Raw genomic sequence first — 13,902 nt, forward strand, 5'->3', positions numbered from 1 at the left:
AGCTACTGCTGTACCAAGAATGTCTAGTGAATGACTGTTTTTCAGAGTTGGCTGGATTAAACCATGGTTTAAACCCAGTGATTTTTTTTAAAACCAATAGTTTTTTTAATAATTTGGTTTTCTAAATTAAAAATTATTCCAAAATGTTTGTACATTTTCTTACCGAAATGATTACATTTTCTACATTTACAAGGTGACAATATTTCCTATATTTTCAATACCTTCCTATAAATTCCTTAGATTTTCTCATGTAATATATAACCCGAAAACATTCCTCCGTCGTGAGCCCTTCTTCATCCTATATTTCACTTTATTTTATCTACTGTTTTTCGATAATAATCCTTATTTTTGCTAATGGTTTTTCCTATATTTTCCTTTAATTCTAGGCATATTTTTTATTACTCATATTAATTTTTAGTTTAAAGTCAAATAAAGCATTGTTTAAAATAACCTAGTTTAAACCCAAAAAAACTGGTTTAAACGAAAAAATCGGATTTTTGAGGTTTTAATAAAAAACCTTTCCCAAGGGGGTCGCCACTGGTGTACAAATATTAGTGATAAATCGAAATAATTATTTCCGGAAATCTATAAATACAGGAGAAATATTTTCGATACATTTTATGTTGGTTAGTAAGCTCAGGTCTTATTCTTCAAGAACCATTTGAAATTGGCTGCTACTATTTGCTATTCTCGAAGATACACTTATCTGAAAACATACTTTTTATCGCTTATATAGACGCATTCACATATTGCCTGCAGGGAAATATGCAAATAGGGGCGAAATCCACCCGAGGTACCTTCCTATTTAATAATGTTTGCGGTAGATGGCGACACTATAAAGTTTATGAAAAATAAATTTTAAAAAAAGTTATTAATTAATTACTAAATTATAGTACTTTAAATTCTTATTATTAAATTATATAATTTTTGTAATTTAAATTAACAATTAATTTTAACAGTAGTTAACACTCTCCGTCATAGATGGCACTATAATACGATATTAAACTATCCAATCAGGGAAGATAATTTTGTATTTTAAATATCGTCAAAACCGTTCTCCACTAAAAACTGAAAACTTTCAACCAATCGTTGAAAATCAAAATTATGACGTCATGCTGCTATCGGAGCGCCATCTACTAACAAATAACGCCATCACCACGTTACCTCGGATGAATATTACCCCTTTAAAGTCGTCTTTGCCCGTTAAAAATTGTAATTCGATCTATAACTAGAAATTAGCCTAAGAACATTTTCTAAATCGACTAAAATTAAAAACATTTGTCCGCCCAGATCGCACAAGTACTCCACTGTGCCTCGGTACGATAGGCGTCAGTTTTAGGAAAACAACACCAATATGTTGGGGATTTGAAGCCACGTTAAAATCCCCCCAGTTGAAATAAATTCAGTAGTGAACGCGCTTTACACCGTGGCAAATTAGCTTCAAATTTAGTCCCCTCCCTCGACAGCGGAACAGAGGCCCATTTGAAAAAGGCGCGATTTCGTGTGTTTGGAATTATAGCCCCGGACATTTCTTCTTGATGTCTCAACTGAACGTGAACTGAATTGGATTTTTTTCCTCTGATTTCTAAATCAATTTTTTTTATTTTGTATTGATTTCGGGGTAATTTTTTACGGCACATTTTTCGTGATTTATATCTTACATTTTGTAAATAAAAATTTTAATGGTGAAAGTGTTGAGATACTTTTAACAACGGAAAACTCAAAAACTTTTTACGGAAAAATAGGAAATTTGTAGTCGATTTATAGGATTTTATAGGATACATTTTTGGCAAACTAAAGGAAAAATATAGGATAAATTCCATTAAAGGCCGACTACATAAATCTTCGGTTTACTCTATCTTTCACTGGAAGTAGGCTGACTGCATGGCACACGTGTTTTGCAGTAAGCCTACTTCCAGTGAAAGACAGAGTAAACCGAAGATTTATGTAGTCGGCCTTTAAAATGACAGGAAAATGTGCGTTTTGAGTTCTTATGAAGAGAAAATTACATGGATTTATGATGAAATTGGGTTTAATTGAGTTTGAATGCTCCTCATACTAATTTTTGGGCGCTGATTCTAAATTTGAAGTCCGTTTTTTTCTATCTATTCTAGTTCCCGAGATGGGAAAATGCAAAACGCATTAAAATTGAAAAGTTTCGAAAATACTCCAAAGAAACGTGTAAACGACCGTCGGAAATTTGCATTATGTCGTTATTAACCAATCAGAGTCTTCATATCGTATAATTTCGACTGCTCTAATTTCTTCAGCCGCATCCCCAGGGTAACAGTCAGAATGGCCGTTACTCAGTATTATTAGACCACATATTTAATTAATGTAATCTCTACTTACCAATATGTAAATCTAAATATATCGAGGGCTATAAGTCGCAAGATGACTTGGCTCTCTTACAACCAAAACGTCCAAAGAGAAAAATAAAAATTTAGTAATAATAATAATAATAATAATAATAATAATAATAATAATAATAATAATAATAATAATAATAATAATGCGTTTCTGCCAAGAGTTTTAGCCAAATATAAACGTACAAAACTCATGTAAAATTATTCCGAGGTTTACCTAATTTTGGCGATAGTCGTTGTTATTTTTAGATTGCGGACTAAAAGTAACCCCCCCAACAACTAGTTTCCTAAATACTATAGAGTAGTAGAACTCTGTAGCTTTGGCCATGGCCGCCATTGTGGACGCGAATTTTTTATGAATAGGAAAAAGTATGGGTGACGTCGTGTGACGTAGCACTGCCATTACTCTATAGTATTGTTATTTTTTCACAAGAATGACCAAAAACGATTTATCTCGAAATGCCATTTTTGGAGATAATGCGTTTCTGAAACGTAGGGCAGAGTGTTCGAAGGTAACAGTGTTCCATAGAAACCAGTAGCCCGGCTTTCAGCGCAAAGTTTCGAACCGATCCAAAACACGATATTCTAGCATTCGTTTTCCACAACGCCAACTCTAATTCCTCATTAGTGAAAAAACACGTCCAAGTCCGCGCGCACGTGATCCATCCATCAACACAATGACATCGGTTTTCCAAATTGACGTCACCGCGTCTCTAGGATAGGGGAAAGCGGCCCAACCGGCAACACTGCTCGTCCGCCTTTGACAGGAATAAAAAATAACCTCATTCGGCAGCGTGAAACCCCACCAATTCAAGCGTCAGTCCTTCAATTTATTCCCCTTCTTTGTATGGGCCGTGATTCAACAATCGTTAAAATTTTATTTCGGGGCTTCAACATAAAACGGGTAGGGGGCGCTGGGGACGGGTAGGGCTTCGGGAGGGGGGGGGCGGCGGAACAATGCCCTCTAGCGTGGTCCTTCCCATCTCCCGCTGGTTCGTCTCCACCCACCGTGACCCTGGAAGGACCCCCGACGGTGACCCCAAGGGCCCCTTTTCGTAGAGATCTGTCCGAGAATGATGCATTGAAAGAAGTGCTCTCCGTTGCCACCAGGATTCCCACGAAGAGAAACGGGCCTTTTCGACTACAATTTCCAAGACTCTTGTGGACACGCGGAGAATTTCGAGTTTTACGTTTTCGCTTTTTGTACGGAAATATGATTATAGAAACATCGTGGAAAATTTTACACCCGTGGAAAAGCCTTAGGGGTTTTTTCAGTACAATCATAAGTCTATAATATTATTCAATAAGTTGGTTACTTTGGGGAATATTTTACTGAGAGCTAGTACCGGAGCTACGTCATCCCAAGAAGAGAATATACCCCTAGCGATGCGCTGTCAAAGGCTACGTGTAACGCGTTAGCAGGCGGACGCAAAACGACGACGAAGCCCGCAATGCAGTCTGTCTTGTGAATAGCTCTCACTAGAAGACTACCCGAGGTGGTTATCTCCGATTTCGTTCAAACTCGGGTGGTAAGTAGACCTTCGTGTAACTTGAAAATCCCTAAAAGGGTGGACAAGAATGGGCTTTCGTTTTGCCATGGCAACCAAAAATGTTTTTCACAACTTAAAAACTGATTTTCTCTATGAAAATTAACATGGGAAAATCGAAGATTTTAAGGGCCCCTAACAATATTTTTCAAAAAAATAAAAACGGTTCATCAATTAGATACATAATTCAGATCATGGCTAAATCTGGTACATTTGGTCCAATATACGTCAATTTTGGTAAATATGAGTAAATATACATATATTGGGTAAATACGAGTAATCCGTTTTTAAGTTGTGAAAAACATTTTTGGTTGCCATGGCAAAACGAAAGCCCATTCTTGTCCACCCTTTTAGGGATTTTCAAGTTACATGAAGGTCTACTTACCACCCGAGTTTGAACTAAATTGGAGATAAACACCTCGGGTAGTCTCCTTGTCAGTAAAACGTTTGCATGTGAAGAATAGCAAGTGTCACACTTATGTAATAATAGTTAATATATCAGTAAAATCATGTTATAGATTGAATATATCGGTTAAGCTCAATCCAAATATATGCCGACTCTACTTTACATGACCCTTGAGTTATAAATCCTCGGGGCCAAAAATAGTGGGCAGTTCTAAATACGGATTTGGAGAGTTACAATAATATACCAATCTACACTCAGCTACAAGTTCACCTTCACGTTTTCGACGGGTGGCTTAACCTCGTTATTTTGAGTTTCTTCAAATGTTTCGATTCAATGTCTTAAATATTTTATGCCATAAAATTTCAGTTTTTTTAACAGACATTTTAACATAATGTAAACAAAATTAAATTTTGGCAGCGACGGATCCAACATTCGTACAAATCCCGTACATTCTAGAGAAAAAAAAACTTTTAAATCTTGAAATAAACTTTAAAATCCCGAAATCATGGCGAAAATTAGTTTCAAAATCTCCAAATCTGCCTAAAAAACCGGAAACAGGGCCCCCACTTAAATCTTAAAATTATATTATATTTCTAAAAATATAGGACTTTACTTTATAGGACTATTTTTTAAAAATTTAAGGATATCATAGGACTATATATGCCATTTAATTTACTAACTTTGTGCATTTAAAAACCAATTCTTTATTTAGTGAAATATTAATTTGATTTTCATTTAAAAAATAAAAATTATTTAATCATTTTATCATAGAAAATACTAGTAGCTAACCAGGTTAACAATAACAAAAGTATAGACTAGACATTTGTATAGGAATTTATCTACAGCTAAATCTAGCAATTTAACTGACAAGTGAGTGGGGCCAGTGGCGGGATTTGAAATGGGCAAAATATAAAAATTATAGGATTTTATAGGACATTTTGGGAATTTTGCTAAAAATATAGGATGTTATAACTTATATGACATTTTTGAAAATATAGGATTTTATAGAAATTATAGGATCGAAGCCAGACGAAAATTGTGCACTGAAATGTCAAAATCAGTTTCTGATTTTTGAAATCACTTTGAGAATCCCGTACGTAAAATATGTAGGGAGTGTATAGAATAGTCTTAGTCGATAATTCAAAATAACGGTCAAAAACGCCGCCGATCAGTTTAGTAACATATTTGCGGCGGCGTAATCGTCGGCCATTTTCGGTATGGAGATGCAGGCCGGAAAATTTTGCGGCGTAGCTATCGACTAAGACTATAGAGCTAAATATACACTCCTACAAGTTTCATCTACACGTTTTCGAGGTGACTTAACCTCTCATTGATATTGTTCCGTTGACATTCGTCATTTTAAAAAGGAGAACGCGATTCTAATTAAAAGGATTATGCGTTGAAATTAAGCGTGAATTGAAGCCCTTCAAGGAAAAGATAAATATTCTGGATCGACGCCAAACGACCAAAATATTCTCTTCAAGGTTTCTCGTTGTTGACGTAACGCATTAGTGGCTACGTAATAAAGCATCGCCTCCCGGAAATGAAACACTTTCTTTCGTAACTGTCGCGTTTTGGTCATTGAAGGTTCACACGTCATTATTTTCTGAAGGTCGTCTTTAAGACTGGTTCAGCAGCGCGCCAGAAAACAGAGAAATTTGCTTCCACCTCCACCAATGCTTTTAACGAAAGAGGTTTTTCTATAGACTATGTTTAGTGCTAAAATATGTTCAAGAAAATTATTTGCAACATTGCTATGTATATATATATATAGCAGTGTTGAATAATATAAATAAATAAAATAAATATATATATATATATATATATATATATATATATATTATGGCGCATGAATGAAACTTCTATATTTTCAAAGTGCATCAACATAAGTGTTGGCTCGACGTGAAGTGGCTCTTTTTCCAACAGAAAGATGTCGCTAGCGTCGAAATCAAAACAAGATGCTTACCCTACATTTGGACCCAAACTAGGGTAAGAACATGGACTAATTAACAACAATTAGCCCATGGTAAGAAAAATTATCATAATTAATTTTTGAAAATGCTAAAAATAGAAAATATAAATAAAAAAATAATGAAAAAGTTCGAAATTGATTAAAATTTTTACAGGGGGTACCCTTAAAATTGGTCAGATTCCCTTGGGTCATTCCACGTCAAATCGACAACTCATGCAACCATGGGTCGGCCGATCCAAATGAAATTTTTACCACGTAAAATAAGGCCAAATTGATGGGCAAATACTACGTTTTAGAAAAAATATTAAGCGGTTGCAAAACTAGAGCAATATGAACAAAAGTCACTTTTTTCGAAGTGACATAAAGCTCATTTTGGTACCCCCGAAGGAATCGTTGAATAAAATATAATATACAAATACTTTTAAGCAAAATATTCCGTTTTAGTGCAACACATACTGTAGATTTCAAAAAACACCATATAAATTTTCTATCTTTAACCGTTTGTTTAATAATAATAGTTTTCTTAGAATTTTTCTAAAATGGGAGGTCAACTTCGACGGCGTATAAAGGCCCAAGTCCCAACTTCGATTTTCAAATACAAGTTATTTTTAAATAGCCCCTTACGTAAGCTTGAATTTGATAGACTATACTCCTAGAGTATTTGGTTTTTAACGAGTGGTTTTTATGGTTTGAAAAAAAAAACAATATTCGAATTTTGTTTATTTTCGCAAATTTATCAATAAAATTGTAAACAATATTTTTTTATTTTAGAAAGTATTAATACAAAAATTCTATAAAAATTATTTTTGATTTTTGTTATATTCAATGGGAAAATTTCCATTTTGTGTTGTAAAAAACATTTTTGGTTGCCATGGCAAAACGGTTGCCTATGGAGACCATTTAGGGTTTTTCAAGTAACACGGAGGTCTACTAAAACCCCGAGTTTGAACAAAATCGGGTCGTCTCCTTGCGAGTTCGGTTGCAAGACAGGATGACAATTACCCTGACTGACTGACTTTCGCCATCGACCCACATACTAGAAAGATCAAGAACCCGAATTTGAGCTGTTGAGGCGAGCAGAACTGGCGTAAACAACTTTATCCGTGGTAATTGTACTTGGTACGGCACGATGAAGACGACACGGTATTTGGTGAATGGACGAGAGCCAGATTCCATTTCGGGATTAGTAATTCCGTTTCTGCGCGTTCAAGGTTGATGCGCAGTCCGCGACAATGTGGGTCACAGCTGCCCGTGTCGCCTGCTAGGGCCGATCCCCGCCGCCAGAGGGCGTGCCACATCCGCTTCCCCGCCGCGAATCCGACACGCCGCTCCCAGAGACCCCTCGCGCCCGAGTCCCGCACTTCTCCCCCAAAATGCAGAATGTTATTAAACCATTTATTGGTGACAATGGTGGCGGACGTGTGCTTTTGATAACCGGGTTGCTAATCTTTTCAAGAAATCGAAAAATTACTATTTTTTTAAATATAATTTTAATTGTTTTTAGGTTTCATTCGATTTTTTTTATTTGTTTTTTTTTTGGTTTTCATTCGATTTTTTTATTTGTTTTTTAGGTTTCATTCGATTTTTGTATTTGTTTTTTTAGGTTTCATTCGATTTTTTTATTTTTTTTAGGTTTTATTCGATTTTTTCATTGTTTTTAGGTTTCATTCGATTTTTTTATTTGTATTTAGGTTTCATTCGATTTTTTCATTGTTTTTAGGTTTCATTCGATTTTTTTATTTGTATTTAGGTTTCATTTGATTTTTTATTTGTTTTTTTTAGGTTTAATTTGATTTTTTATTTGTTTTTTTTAGGTTTCATTTTATTTTTTATTTGTTTTTTTAGGTTTCATTTGATTTTGTATTTGTTTTTTTAGGTTTCATTTGATTTTGTATTTGTTTTTTTAGGTTTATTTGATTTTTTTTATAGGTTTCATTTGATTTTTTTTTATAGGTTTCATTTGATTTTTTATTTGTTTTTTTTTAGGTTTCATTTGATTTTTTATTTGTTTTTTTTTAGGTTTCATTTGATTTTTTATACCTTATTTCCGAAAACAGTTAACTCGAAAAATTCATTGTCGATTAAATTACTCTTGGGTTTATTAAGTAAATGTACACGATGATGGAAAATTGGTTCAAATGTAAATTAAATATTTAAAATATATTTTAATACATCGAGGGGTTTGTTTTTACTTAATTGTCCGTGACATCTTTTTTATCGTTTAATTTTTTATTTAAAATATATCGGCCGATAGTAACAAAGTTATCTATCATAACAGTAGTGTATATGTTAAATCATTGTAAAAGACGGGTTCAGTGCACTGTCATACCATTTTATTCGAATTTTTCATGAAAAAAAGTTTGCAGGAGCATATCCGAATATGTTTCTTTTCATTTTACGTGATTCATATTTTCTATTGCAATTCGAATATCGTTGTTTTGTATTTGTTTAAACTCGTAACCCTGTCTAAAAAGGTATGATCTAGCTTCTGAGGTCTGGCGTACGTGGCGCGGCCAATCAAATTAAATATCATCATTAGTTATTTCATCGAGAATTTTCTTATTTTTAAATATTTTTCTAATATCGGTATCGGCCAATATCGGCTTCGTTCCCTATCATAATTATAGTTCACACTCCCTTTAAACCTATCCCTATCATAAATACAGAAACTCCCACTCCCTTTAAAGGGAATATAACCTTCAAAGCAATCTTTATGCAAGACCCCTTCAATTTTTCAAATTTCCCTGTACAGTTGCGCCAACCATTTCTAAAGCCAAAGGCAAGAGTGGCCAAGGCTGCAAACGTTGGTGTTCCACACCAAATACGGGAGGTTATATTCCCTTTAAGCTTATCTCGGGGAAAATGGTGAGATTGTCAATTTGATTAATCAAATAACTAATAATGAAAGATAGCCCTAGGCGAGGGTTCTTCAGCTGGCTGCCTTCGAGTTTCAATCAGGAAATAGAGATGTCTTTAGGGTTTTGATATACGACATATCCTCTGAACGATACACGACCAATCCATTATTTTCCGTTGCGGATGGTACAGGTGCGGCGGCGATAAAAAAACATGCTGGATTAATTAACGCTGAAGGATATTTGGTGGTCTAACCAAGAAGGTATTCAGAATTACGGAGAACTAGTGTTGTAAGTCCGAAAAGGACCATGGCCTTTTTCCCGGAAAAGTTTCCGAATTTTTCCGAAAAAAAGTTTTCATTCCATGATTAGTCTAATATTGTTTGCAAATTTAAATAAAGCGGCATTTTCGCCTCATTTTTTTCGAATCTGAAAGTAAAACTAAACCTCTAGACTAGTTTAAACTGATTAACAATGTGACACTATTAATGTTTTGTAGTATATTTACTGTTATTAGACATTTTATGTCGATAAAAAGTTTAAAAAAAATTAAAAACCCTTAAAAAGTAATTTATGTTTCAATTTTTTAATTTTCCGATTTTTTCTGGAAATTTTTCCGCATTTTATTTTTCCGGAAAATTAACAACATTACGGAGACCTTTCGTCGATCTATTGTCTATATTATTTCATTTATTTATTTGATTTATTTACTTGATTGATTGATTTTATATACAGATACAACGATTTTTGGGATCGAATTGAACATTACAAATTATGAAGCTAAATAAATAAGTATTTCAGAAACCTACACTAGATCCAACTTCCTCTATAGGGCATTTCAAGAAACTAAAGATAATATTGGGTAGGGTTACAAACATAGGATTTTATAGGTATTACAGGATTGCTGAGCTGCCTCTTTATTAAAGGTCTACATAATCCTTATATCTTTCCAAAAACACGATGATAAGCAGCTCATGCTACTCACTATTGCCGTTAACATCGACCAGTTTTTATGGAAGGAGAAACGCAAGAACTCGCGGTAAAACCGCTCAAACCAGTTGGGAGCAGGGTGACCAGGGAAAGGCTATGAACATTTTATAGGAAAAATAGGAATTTTAGAGGTGAATTATAGGAAAATACAGGACACTAAATAGGAAAATAATACTTTAATTAATGCATATCTTTATACTTTGACTCGAATCACCTAGAATATTGAGATTTTGTGTACACTACTTTCTTGCATTATTGGATCACTTTGCGGATTTATAAAGCCCGAACATTTCAAGATTTTGTTCGAAAGTGGCAGTGTTTTCACTAGATGTTATATACATAAAATATTTTAGAAAATATAATTATTCAAAATTTCAGCTTTTAAATAACCACAGGGCTGATACTCAAATTCATAACTAATTTTAGTGGAAATAGTAACTAACCTCTTAAAAAATAGTAACCAAAAAGTAACCTAAAAGTAACTAAGAAATAACTTAAAAACACGAATTTGAAGTAAAAATCACAGTTTATTGCTTTAAAAAATCGCACTATATTAAGTATTTGCTAATTAGGAACTTTACTCTTTTAAGTAAATTTGTACTTTTATTTTTTCTTAAAAATATTTGTTATTAGATTATTTTTCTTTTTATCTATATTTTTTTGTATTAAGTCAGCCATTTTCTTTTTGTTAAAAGACGGCATTTTTGATTTCTATGGGCAGTACTAAAATTAAATATGATAAAATTAAATATGGTAAAATAGTTTTTCGTAGAGATAACCTAACAAATTTCAAACAGTAACTTTTAGTAACCAAATTAGACAAATAGTAACTTTTAGTAACCAAATTAGACAAATAGTAACTTTTAGTAACCAAATTAGACAAATAGTAACTTTTAGTAACCGATTTAAAAAAAGTAACTTTAGTTAAAAAAGTAACCCAGTATCAGCCCTGTAACCACAATTTAAATTAGAATTTCGCGGGTTTTACAATTTTTGATATTTCTGATTGTGAACTGATGGCGCCCTCTAGCAAAAAGTAGATTATTAAAAATGTATACACAATGGCGGTACCCCTGTAAAAGGATCTTCTCCCTTTTTATACGCGTATTGGTGTATTGATCGCGTTACACCGCCTTAAATTGAAAGCCGGCTTCGAGTGCCGCTCGGGGCCAGTGGTCTGAGCCTAGATAAAGTTTTTAGGCGTAGGTACAGGGGGTAGGGGGCTGGAATTTGTAGACAATTATCGGTACATTAAGAACGCGAGAACCGTTTCTGGAGGTATTCCGTTGTCAGTGGCGCATCGTGTCTGGTCGGATGGTTTAATAACCAAGATCTTCATCGGAGAGGAAATCAAACGCGCGATCCGCCAAGCGTGTCCAGCCAGAAGAAGACGCCAGGGTGCAGCCCAGTGCCCCTCATCTCTCTCCGCGACGAAATGTTTACGTCTGAGATTCCAACCCGAATTCCCTTTCCCTTTAAAAACAAGGCGGCCCCTAAGTTCATAAGAAGCGCTTCACGCAACCGCAACGACTTTTCCATCGAAACTTCTGAAGGTTAACGGTAATAAAGTGTGTATTGAGTTGTTGTCTCTCTGGTAGCACCACCACCACCACCACGCGACTACGCGGTATAACACGGCCATTTGTTAAAGGTAATAGTTAGTGTAAGGAGCTGTTGGCTCGCGTGGCATGAAGGGCTTGCCACCACCCTCCTACGCATTGTAAACCGGCCACCTGAATTAAAGGCTTTAAAAGTCGCATGATGACTTAGGCCTAAGGTGGTGCCAAGGGTATTAGCATAGCTTATTATTATTATTATTAGTTATTGGAATAATAGAATATATAAGAAATATTATAGATATTAAATTATGATCCATGGTTTTAAAATTTAATAATGAGAGTTAAAAAGAAGTATGTAACGATTTGGCTAAGGAAGGACAACGGTCCGAAAGCTCCCGTTTTTATTGACTTGGTAATAAAGTAACAAATTTTATTCCATGACGTACCCAGTCTTTTTAACTCTCATTATGATATAAGAAATATACGAAAAATTTATGAAATAAATTCGGTGTGGTGACACTGCGTTTTGCACCCACCCCTCAACAGGGTTTTACGGAATTAATTTCCCCGACGATTCCAGGTTTTCCCTGACCATTTTTCCAAATTTTCGCTGACTAATTTTGAGGTAAAATCTTGCAAAATATTTAAAATGTATTTTTAATAAATCTTTCAAAAATTTATTTACCTGAAATTTTGGGGTGATTTTCAAATTCCACGACTTTTCACTGACTTTTTTCAACCATTTTCAAATTCCCTGACTTTTTTTAACCATTTTAAAATTTCCTGACTTTTCCCAGACTTTTTTGACCATTTTTCAAATACCCCGACTTTTCCCTGACTTATTTAAACCATTTTAAAATTCCCAGATTTTTGCTTGACTTATTTAAACGATTTTCAAATCCCCTGACTTTTTGTAACCATTTTAAAATTCCCTGCTCGAGTATGAATATCAAATGTTAATCTTCGATCAACAAATTTGACATTTCTACCACCAGGTTTAACATAAACTAGGGATGATTGGCGTGAGTTACGTAATAAACAAATCGTAGTAGACGATTGGTCGATTTCGAATCTACTCCTTCTAAACATTAGACGGCCCTCAATACCACGACGTGATCTACACGTACTAATTGCAATAGTTACGCTTAAGCCCAAGCCCGAGGTGAGACGAAAATGAGGCGAGTTTCCCTCTCAGCATCTCCCGGCGAGGCATGGCGCAAACTGGTTTGCAGTCTTGACTTTCCTTTAAAGTTTATTAATGGTTCGTACCCCGGGGGGAGGCACGAACACACTATTAGCCCCCCCCCCCGACCTAGAGGGATGGAGAAAGTGTCCGAGAACTTGAACCGTCTCGAGGCGCCGGTGAACGCGCTTGCCACCCCCCGCGACGACGCTGCTGCCCCCGAGTGGAAATTACGCGTAGCTCCCTTCATCAGGAGGAGTCGACTTTAAACATCTTGTATTAGAGGAAATATTTCGCTGTCGTCAAAAGTAACAAAGCACCGAAAGTGTGCAAAGATGTTGGCCAAATAAGCCACGTTCACACGTACCCTCGGAAAGGTTTGGCCTCGTTTCGATCTCGCTGCGGTTCGGTACGTTTGGAAATCTGGTGATTTCCAGAGAGTTTTCAAGAAAATTGGGCATCGTAGAATCTTGGATTAATAATAGTAGTTCCTACCTGGATATGTCACTTGGGAAAAACCTGACCAGAAAATGGCTTTTGCGTCAACAACGCCGCTTCGGCGAAGTTAACGGAGAATTTTCGAAACTCCCGTAACACGTCGCCTTCTACAAGGCAGAACCCGTAACAAACACTTAGCAAATGCACGCGGGGCTATGTAGTGATATATCCAAATAGGAACTATTATTATTTATCCATGGACTAATTAATGTATTAGGTGTGTATACATTAATTAGTCCATGATTTATCCAAGGTACTATTAGGACTTGGGCCTAAGGTGGTGCCTTGGCACATTGTTCCAAAAGCCCGATTTTTTGGCCAACATTCCCGAGAGTGCGTATAATAAATATTTGTACATATTTCGTTTATTCAGAATACCTGGATTTGTTAAAAGTAGCTTGATGACTAAGGTGGTGTCTTGGGTATTAGCCTAGCGGATGATGATTAGTATTATTATTAAACAGGTGGTCGCTAGGGATGCACCGATATATCGGCGTATTTAATATCGGTCAATATCGGCTTAAAA

General features: G+C 35.2%; 1 protein-coding gene across 1 annotated transcript in view; it reads right to left on the reverse strand.

Annotated features, from left to right (window-relative positions):
- The window catches only part of LOC149957671 (uncharacterized), a 148,597-nt gene that overhangs the window by 108,716 nt on the left and 25,979 nt on the right, over positions 1-13,902 (reverse strand). The window lies entirely within an intron of this gene.

Source organism: Leiobunum rupestre, chromosome 2 (genome assembly GCF_980474605.1).
Source record: "Leiobunum rupestre chromosome 2, qqLeiRupe1.1.hap1, whole genome shotgun sequence".
NCBI lineage: Eukaryota > Metazoa > Arthropoda > Arachnida > Opiliones > Sclerosomatidae > Leiobunum > Leiobunum rupestre.